General features: G+C 42.4%; 1 long non-coding RNA gene across 1 annotated transcript; it reads right to left on the bottom strand.

The window, feature by feature from the left end:
• Positions 1 to 8,518: 8,518 nt before the first annotated feature.
• On the bottom strand, positions 8,519 to 10,213 carry LOC135396078 (uncharacterized). The gene is made up of 3 exons (XR_010423289.1): positions 10,092 to 10,213; positions 9,470 to 9,530; positions 8,519 to 9,068 (listed from the first exon to the last, which is right to left on the bottom strand). It is a non-coding gene; the product is annotated as an uncharacterized LOC135396078 (long non-coding RNA).
• Between the last annotated feature and the right edge of the window lie 449 nt (positions 10,214 to 10,662).

Below are 10,662 nucleotides of genomic sequence, written 5' to 3' on the forward strand. Positions count from 1 at the left end.
AGGAACATTGACCATTGACAAATTGATGATTAAATAGCGATCACCACGATCACCATGCATTTTTTTAATATAGAGGTTCACGTGTGCTTCTTTGCAGGTCAGTGGTAATTTCACATGGGTTTCAATTGGTTTACTTCCTGTGGTAGCCCCTTATTATGGCTCTATAGCTACTTAGTGAGTGCTCAGATGTTCCAAATACCACATCAGTGTGCTTCTGATTTTTTTTGTTAAGTTCACTCTCATACATGAACATGTCAACACAGGGCAGCATCTACTCTTTGCGACAAGTGAAAGACATTTAAAACAATTTGTACTTTTTCTATCAGTTTACAATATGCTTGTTCTGCTTTCTTTTCAGACAATGGCTACTTCGAGTGGCATTTCAGAACCTGAGGCACAGAGTTCCCCTTCGAAGAGGCAATTCCATGTGAGTGTATCTTGTACATGTGCATCTTCACTCCTAAGGCAGCAGCTCTAATACATCATTCATAATTGTAGGAGAGTCACCATTTCATGTCAACTCCTCAGAAGAGAAAGGTCACTTTAGAAGACCATTCCTACTCCTCAAAGACAACACCACGCACAAAATTAAGAGTTATTCATCAACATCTTGGCAAAGCAAGAAGAAAGCTCTATGCAACAAAACAAGTCATAAAAAGAAGAGAGAAAAAAATTCAGAACCTGCAGCAACTACTAAGTGACCTGAAGAAGAGGAATCTCATATCGGATGAAGCAGAGAAGGAGCTGGACTCATTCGGTGAACTCCCAGATGAACTCCTGAAGGAGTGGAAGAAAAACCAGAAAAGGAAACCATCAGGGCGCCGGTACACTGAAAATTTTAGGAAATTTGCTACAACACTACACTTTTACTCGCCAAGAGCCTACAAATTCTTATCTGAGCACTTCCCAATGCCAAGAGAAGAAACAATCAGAAGCTGGTTGAAAGTAGTTGACGCATGGCCAGGTTTCACAGCAGAGTCACTCCATCACCTCAAGGAAAAGCACAAGAATGCGACGGAAGAGGAGAGGCTGTGCTCCATAATGATGGATGGGATGAGCATTAGAAAGAAGTGTGAGCTCGACCAAAAGAGTGGAAAGGTTGTTGGGTATGTAAATTTTGGGCAGTCTATGACACGTGAAGATTGTGACGACGTACGGCTAGCAACGGACTCCCTTGTCCTGATGGCAGTTGGTGTGGCGTCACCATGGAAGCTCCCTCTTGCATACTTTCTCAACAACGGCTGCTCCGGGGACCTGCTGAAGTCCATCATTACTGATGCAATTGAGAATCTAGAGGAATGTGGCCTTCATGTTGTCTGCATTGTATGTGATGGGCTCGCGTCGAACGTCAGCATGGGAAAGCTCTTTGGCTGCCACATCCACGTCCAGGCATCTGAGCAGTTCCGCACATGGTTCCCGCACCCGACAAGGACGGACGACAAAGTGTTTGTCATCTTTGATGCTGCTCATGCCTTAAAGCTTTTGCGAAATCTCCTAGGAGACAAAGGCAGCTTCTACTGCAACCAGTATGGAGTAAGTTTTCACCAAATGATTCATAGTCCTCTCGAAACTTAACAAAATGCCTTGCAGGTGATCCAGTGGAGCTACATCGTGCAGCTGCATGAGCTCCAAGACAAGGAGGGTTTCCGAGCAGCGAATAAGCTCACTAGGGCACACATTGACTACCGTAAGCAGATTATGAAGGTACGACTCGCAGCAGAGACTTTCAGTGGATCAGTAAGCCTTGCACTAAAGTTGGCCAGGACACTTGGCTTGCCGTCCTTTCAAGGAAGTGAAGGAACGGAAAATTTTCTGGAAGACGTGAATGAGTAAGTCCAGCTATCTTAAAATCCAAATAATGTATGTACCACTAAGCTGTATGTATAATTGTTATTGTAGGGCTTTCGACCTGCTGAACTCGTACAAGCCACACGGCACCGGGTCCAAAGCACCTCTTCACCCTGAAAAATTTCCAGAGCAGAAAAGAAGAATGCTCGAGATTTCATCCAGGCTGATGGCGCTGAGACTCCCATCTGGAAGGCTAGCTGTCGAAGATGGCCGGAGGATGTCTGTGATCAGCCTTGCTTTCACGCTTCGAAGTGTAGCAGAGCTGACAGACCATCTTTTCCTCCAAAGCATGTGCAGGTATGGGAGCACAGCTTTTACCAGTAGTGTATAGTGTGTGTACTGCATGCCATTACTGAGAATGTTAGGAACAGCAGAAATAATTCAAAATTTTTGTTCTTCCACATTGAGCTGATCCCTTTAGTAGCATTATCTATACAGACTTTCAATGGCATTTGTATCTTCTGAGTTGCTCATTTGTTTTGATTTTGTAACAGTCTTTTATTTAGGACCTTCCTTGACACAAAATACTAAAGCAAGATTTAGGCATGTGCAATTTTGGCACTAAGGATCATGACGGGAACATATGATGTTAAATACTTGGCGTTTACGAGGTACAAAACATGAAATGCACCTGAGGTAATTGCACAAGTATTCAGCATTGTACACGTTATACATAAGTAGGTGTCCCCTATTAATGATTCAGTTCATTATGCTGCATTGCAAAAGAGCGTACACATTACATCGCCCTAATGACAATTCCTTGTAGGTACATCTGCACCTATCGCCTCAGCCAGGACCACCTGAAGACGTTTTTTGGATGCGTCCGACAGAGAGGTGGATGGAACAACAACCCCTCAGCTCTCCAGTTCCGCTACGCGTACAGAGCGCTTCTAGTGCATGCTGACGTTAGCAGCTCTGCATCGGGAAATGTGGCTCCAGACCTGGAGGGCATAGTAATGCTGCGACACCAACGGACTGAGAGAGAAGCTCATCGTCAAGACATGGATGTCACTGAGGAGAGCCCTGGTGAACATGCTTCACGAAGTTCAGCTCTGTTCCTCCTTGACCATGACTACGGAAATGTGTCTGGCCTGACAGATTTCAGTGACGAAGTGATGAAGTACATTGGGGGAGTGCTAGTCGGGACTGTGTGCAAGAAAATAACGTGTTCCGGGTGCCTTGACACCATTGTGGACACCAATGAAAGCAGCATCCTCCTCTTTCTCAAAGGTAAGGGAGACGTTATCTACCCTTCCCTCTTCGTGCTGAATGCCCTACGCTGTGCTGAAAGAGTGTTCAAAGACAAAACAGAGGCATGCCCTGGAAAAGCGTCTCTTAACTCGCTAGTGCTGTCATCGTTTCAACTCTTTGTCGAAATGCATCATGCTGCAACACAAGTTGACCACTTCCTTGAAAACCCAGAGCATACAATAGCAGTGACTAAGGTTCTGATGAAGGAGTATATAACACTTCGGTTGAGAGAACTATCTAGACGGACAAGTGAGAAAGCCCAGGGGTCCTATGTGAGGCATATCTTAACAAAACAAATTTTGTTCAAGAACCAATAAGTGCTAGGAAGGGCTATGTGTGTATATATTGTGTTCTGTATATGTGTATCTGTACATATGTATATATGTCTGCATTTTTCTTGCTGGTGCCACGTATGTAACCAAGATACATGCTTTTGTGAAGACTACTTATGTTGTTTGCTAAGCGAGTGTACTAGTATTCTAGCCTGCTTAGATACCATCTCTCTGGTAATGTGAAAAATTTTGCTCTCACATGTATTCTAGCAGACAATGAATCCATGTGCTGGTAGGAATTAAAAATTCAGTGTAAAGATTTTCTTCGTATGCTTTCTAGTCTTGTTGTTTGTCTTGCTGTGTATTTCTGCACGCTTTTTACGAGCATCCCCTGATTGATGCAGCAGAGACGTGACCTAAAAAGAAGTCCCTTAAGCCGCTACTGTTGTTACACTTTTCAACTCTCTGTAGAAAAGCATCATGCTTCACAATAGAGGTCTGTCACTTCCTTGATAACCCAGAACACTTTTTTGCGATAATGCAGGCTCCCATGAAGGAGCATATTGCACTCCAGTCACATAACTATCTAAATGGGAAAGTGAGCAAGCTAAAAGTCCTACATAAAGCACATCCTAACAAAACAAATTCTGTTCAGGAATCAGTGCATGTATATGTGTAGATTTTCCTTGCTTTCACGGTGTATCTAGCTGAAAATGACACTTCACAAATGAAGCATATAATGTTTCATTCATATTTGATGCTCAAGTGATGATGTACCCAATCATTGCAGATTCTATATTGTTATAATTTGTCACTTTACGTCAAAGTACACCAATGATCATGAACGACGCCACAGTGGCCAGTATGTGAATTATTCTTGCCCACCTGATGCTTCCCTAACGTGCACTGTAATCTCAGTACATGGCACACCATATTTAACGTCCCTCACTGTAGACTGCGTATCTAAACAACTTGTACCCTACCACCAAGTTGCTGGCATCCTTAGCCGGGTTAGCTAGGCTGACACGCTACCAATTAAGCACTTTATATGTTTTTGCACAGATTAGCTCGTTCAGTGTAAGAGCAAAGGTGCTGCTATCCTAAGAGGCGATAAGTCATAAATTTACAATATCCCTGCATGTGTAGCTGTCAGCATTTGTCGACCATAGATCGAATATGTTTTAGGAACAGCTCTGGGAATGCTGTCACCGATGGCTTTAACAGAGTGAGATCCATAATATATAGCTTGTCTATCAGCAGTGGCAAGGGCACAGGCAGTTATTTTTCACAACAATGCTTCAGCTTAATATTTAGAGTGACCATGTCTGTGAGACATGTGAGACACTTCAATGGATCACCACAAACCAGTCACTGTGCCTGCTCTTTTATGTTAGATGATACAATGGTCACTAGATGTGTTTGTGATTGCATTATGCCCTGTGTCCTTTGCTGTGTGCTCGTGTCTCCTGTATTGAATGTTAGGCATGGCCAGTTTAAAATCACATTTCAAACAGCCTGTATAATTATTATATCTATGACATTATATTTAAGGTCTGACTTTGATGGGTTAAACTCATCTGCCACTTTATTATTCTCCCAAATCAGTTGAGGACCAGTTTAGGTTTAACACAATTCTTGTCGTAACTCCAAACATATCACATCTACTATTTAGTGCCAATGTGAATGCATATGTGTTATGCAAAATTGTTATAGTGAGAAAATAAATTATGCAAGGCACATTTATTATCACAAGATCTGGCGTTTGTGACTATAACTTGCGACAAGTGTATATTTGACCTCTTACTCCTTTACCTGAGATCAAGTTGTTCAGAAAAAAAAAAAATGAAGAAGAAGGAAAAAAAGAAACCAGTAACACCCAAATGCATCAGCAGTACCTGATGTCATCCTGATTTACAAATTGGGAACTGGAAACATGGTAGCTCCACATTTTTCTTCTGTTACCTAACCCAAAAAAGCCAGATCCAAGTACAGTTAGTTCAAATATAGCCTGTATAGCACCCATGTCTACTGTTGAGTGCACTGTACAGTATGTTTTGGCGTACTCAGCAGCAACAGCATGTCTGCCGACTGTCGATTGAAACGGCTTAATTTTGCTCCACTGATATTAATAAACAGATTTTGTTTGCTGCAACAAAGTTCTGTGTACTTCTCTCATTCACCTACACGCATCCCTCTACCTCGTTGAGTCGTTATCCTGCTTCATCACGTCAGATTTCATATCGCGCATCGAGCTACGATCTCTTTGCCACGTACCCGTCAGCATGCTCAATTCATTTTTCTTTCTTTCTTTAAACTCACGTGTACAAAGATGTTAACTTGATACATCTGTTAATAGTTCAATTGCATGATGCGCAGCTAGCACAATCATCCATCTGCAACGTAACTCACTTGACTAACTAACGTAACTACTTGAAACGAATTCACAAAAACGAACACAGGTCACTGCTCACGATAAAACCATAAAACCGCTAAATGACACGCAAAGGCAAACACCACAAGACTACTCCAACGAGTCCGACGACGTAAAGAAGGCTTGAAGCGACGAAAGCCACAACACCTATTCCACAAAACTCTGCAGCGAACTGGAGATCAAAAACTTCAAAAGACGTCTTGTCCTCAGTACAATACACCACCGATTTCGCGTGATCTTCGCCTTCGCAGAGTTTGTTTACAGTTGACATTCACATTTAGCTTGGCTCGGATCGGTTGGATGTCTTGGATTAAATGAGTAATCCACTGCGATCCAACCAATTATCCAACTTTGAGCACAATGTGACCAGACGCGTTATACTTTGCGCCGAATATGGCAGGAAGAAATTTCTGTGCTAATAACCATAGGACGTCTGATGGCAGCCGCCGGCGTTTGACGCGGGGAATAGGGGAATAGGGCGAAATGCATGGGAAAATGGCGACTTACGCCCACCTGGTTTGCGATCTAGAGGGAAAAAGAGGAGGACGAAATGTGTCGAATAGTAGGTATATTGTGGCGCCGCCGCAGCCGTGTACCGAATGAAAGAAGTAAAATATGACAGCAGCAGCTACGTTAGGCCAAGTTATTATTTACGTCAGCTGAAAGGCGACAATCCGGCATGAAAACATTTGTCCTAGAGCGCCTTCCAAAAACCAAGTGGCAGAACGAAACTCATGTTTGCGATCTAGAGGGAAAAGAGGAGGACGAAATGTGTCGAATAGTTGGTATATTGTGGCGCCGCCGTAGTCGTGTACCGAATGAAGAAACTAAAATATGACAGCAGCAGCTACGTTAAGCCATGTTATTATTTACGTCAGCTGAAAAGCGACAATCCTGCATGGAAACATTTATCCTAGAGCGCCTTCCAAAAACCAAGTGGCAGAACGAAACTCATGTTTGCGATCTAGAGGGAAATAGTGGACGACGAAATGTGTCGAGTGGTGGGTTTATTGTGGCGCCGCCGCAGTCGCTTACAGAATGAAGAAAGTAAAATATGACAGCAGTCGCTACGTTTAGCTATGTCATTATTTACGTCAGCTCAAAAGCGACAATCCTGCAAGGAAACATTTGCATAAAGCGCCTTCCAAAAACCACGTGGAAGGACGAAACTCTCATATTTCCCATCTAGAGGGAAAAAGTGGAGGACGAAATGTGTCGAGCACTGATCTCTATGTATAAAGGCTGGATGGCGTATGGGAGAGGGGCTCGCGGGGGAGAGGCGTGCATTCGGGCCGCCATGTTGGGAGGCCCTAAAGCGCAGTGTGCGCCCATAGAAAACAATGGGAGGCAACGGAGATTGTGAGTATTTATAGCGCTGCAGGCGTTGATCGTTGCTTGTCATCACACAATTTTGTAAGGTGCCAGTATACTGATGTATCCTAACAGTGTTTCACAGGTGTCCTGCCGTTCGATTCTTAATTACGTTATGTTTTGCATTCCGAAACTAGACCGTCACAGCAGTGCAGCGCTGGGGATTGTACTACAGTACGTTTCCCAGCCAATATTTCAACAAGAAACGATGTGAGATTAACAACCACCATGTATGTAATATCCCGTGCTGCGTTCTGGACAAAAATTGTTCCAGAAAGAACGGTCCGGGAAAGGATATACTCGCATGGCAGAAAGAGATCGTTCTGTAGAATCACAGCCGTTGTTTTAGCCGTGTATCGGTTTCGTATGATTTATATCAAGCACCGCCGCAGAAAGTGTCTTTTAGTGAACGACTGCGGTGCTTTGCCTCGCAAATATGGACACACCGAAGCAGCCCAAATACGTTGTGAGCGTGATTTAATTGCTTTACGCAATTAGAACACGCTCGTTAGGACAGTTAATGAGGTAGTGATGTAAGCTTAATCAATTAAGTTACTTAAAAGTGGTAACACCTCCTTGAGACACAAGATTTACCTCTTTTTGAAGTACAGCCCTTCTATGTTTGTTTGTTTCTTCCTTCATATGTTCTGATTATTTGCAGGCGCGGTTGTGCCAAACTGAATGTCCTTCTCGAGTACTCACATGCTTTTGCTGAATACAACTGCAGCGTGAGCAAAGCTGCTTAGGAACGGGGCCTGCTATCCAGTGCTGACTTTGTCATGCTTGTTATGTGGAGCACGTTCGAAAAAATGCAGCTGCACATCTGAAACTCCAATGAGTATCATCGTCATCTAAAAGAGAGCGCCGTAGCACCGTTGTGAGACCAGACACGCTTTCTGAATATCTTCTATGGCACCTTCCGCAGTTTGCACAATTTTGTTCAGCATCGAAGTCTCTCATAGGAACCACTTTGCATTAACTGTGACTCCCATCTTACATTTTGATGTGCAAGGGCCTTCTTGCACTACACACGTATGGTCTGCAACAGGATAATTGCAGCAGGACGATTTGGAGCTTGAAACAGTTGTGGTTTTGTCATTTTGGCCCTCGTGTACCCCGTCTGTGAAACGTAAACAAAAAAAATCTAACACAATATGCTTTTGTAAAGAAGGTCACTGATGGTGAGTAAAGAGAATATACAAGTTCAAGTTTATTCAACATTTTATATCATACATTATATTATTCAACATTTTATATCAAGTTTATACAACATCAAGTTTATTCAAGTTATTTCTTGCACTTATGCGTTTCAGGATACAATGAACGTGCAGGGAGGTCACAAAAGACTACATTTATTGTTTTATGACCTTGCTACAATGACAATATATATTTTAGGAATGACAATGGACAGGTACTCTCTCTAAATTTGTAGCACTCAATTTTAGGTTAGAATGAGCAATGAATAGCAACTTCCCTCCTGGTATTTTCTTATATATGATGAATTTTGAATTTAATGTGATCAAATATGTGTTAATATAATAATATATATAAGAATATAATATGTGATAAATGAATGTGATCAACAGTAGATGTAAACAACACCAGTAGCCAGAGAAGTGCATTCTCAAGAAATAATTTTCTTCTTATAGCATATATGTGCATGCCTATTAACTGAAACAATTATCACGGTTCTCACGGTTTTAATTTCTGAGAGTGTACTGTAGAGATGGCTTAGATCTACAACAGTTAATACAAGGTATTATATACTGTGAATCCCATGTTAAAAATTCCATGTGACACATACTTTTTGGAGGTGCTGTGGTAATCAAAGTTTGTGGGCATTACGCAGGTTCTGCACCCATTTCTTGAGTATGTCAAGGCAGCTGTGAAGTAACCTGCATTGATGATGATTATTCCAATTTTTATGGTGCATCGACAACAAAGGAAATAATACATCAGAACATTGGTTTGGGTGCAACCAGTTAAAAATGAATATGTTGTTTAATAAATGCATTGGACAAATGTTAAAACATCAGTTTAAAACATGGTTTACAATCCCTGTATCTTCTAAAAATTAAAAAGATGAAAAACTATTCTAAAAAGAATATGGGGAACTCTTCTAAAAAGAATTATAATTATTATATTGCTGGGTGAAGGAGCCTAAAGCGTAAGGTGTGTTTCTGATGTGAACATGTAAGAAAATATGCAAAACTGAGAGAGGCTAACCACAGTGCGTGCACTGAGGTTGTTCCTTCCTGTAAAGTAGAAACCAGTGGATGAGGAACGTGATACTTACCTGTACACCCAGCCGTATCACACTACACAGATCATTCACTGGGTAGCCCTCATGACGAAACCTGTATTGAGAGACCACCCTTAAAAACTGCTTCAAATAGCACGACACGCTACAAATTATTACTATCGTAACAAGCTGACGATACAGCTCAGACAAAGGCGTTATTCAAGTCGCGCCACACCACCGTTACGTAGGATTCTTTGTCACAAATCAAACAAAGGCACAAAACAATACCAATACATGAAAAAAGGTGACAATCGTGGTCTCATTATGACGTAATACCGAACTTGTGCGCGAAGGTAATTCAAAGAAATGAATGTGGCACTTGCTTCCGCAGAGAACACCGTGTACCATGCTAGCAATGCATGCAAAAAAGCGCTCGAGTGCTCGCACATATATTGATGACAACACTACCTGTGTAGTGTAACGTGTTCTTTCAAGCATATTATGCACTCAAACTGTATTTGCCGCCGGATAAAATGCAAGTGTGCTCGATTGAACGTCGGAAGAGCGATCAAGCAACCTGCATCCAGTGCTCGTTTTGGGCAAAAAAACACTTCATAATGGTCAACTAAATATACAGAATGAACGCCTATTTATTCCTCGATAAAGAGTGACTCACCTGTATAAATTTAGGCCCTGTAACCTTGCCAGTACGGTTGGTACGACCGTAATTGCAAGAAGTTGCCATGATCGCTGCGGCGACTGTTGTGAGCACCGTAAGATGGCGGCCGGTTTCTTCACGCTCGCGCTCCCTATCCGCGATCCAGCCTTTTACAATCGAGATCAGTGGTGTCGAGTGGTGGGTTTACAGTGGCGCCGCCGCCGTCGCGTAGGGAACGAAGAAAGTAAAATACGACAGCAGCCGCTACGTTAAGCCATGTTATTATTTACATCAGCTGAAAAGCAACAATCCTGCATACAAACATTTGTCCTAGAGCGCATTCCAAAAACCACGTGGAAGAACGCAACTTTCATATTTCCGCTCTAGAGGGAAGAAGTGGAGAACGAAATGTGTCGAGTGGTGGGTTTATTGTAGCGCCGCCGCAGTCGTGTACGGAGTGAAGAAAGTAAAATATGACACCAGCCGCTACACTCCTACCTGCGTCAACAAAATCGTGAAAATTAAACTTTTTTGCCCTTGGATTAATTTGAATATTTCCGGAACTATAAGTTTTGGCATATGGGTTATT

Source organism: Ornithodoros turicata, chromosome 5, assembly GCF_037126465.1.
Source record: "Ornithodoros turicata isolate Travis chromosome 5, ASM3712646v1, whole genome shotgun sequence".
Classification (NCBI taxonomy): Eukaryota; Metazoa; Arthropoda; class Arachnida; order Ixodida; family Argasidae; genus Ornithodoros; species Ornithodoros turicata.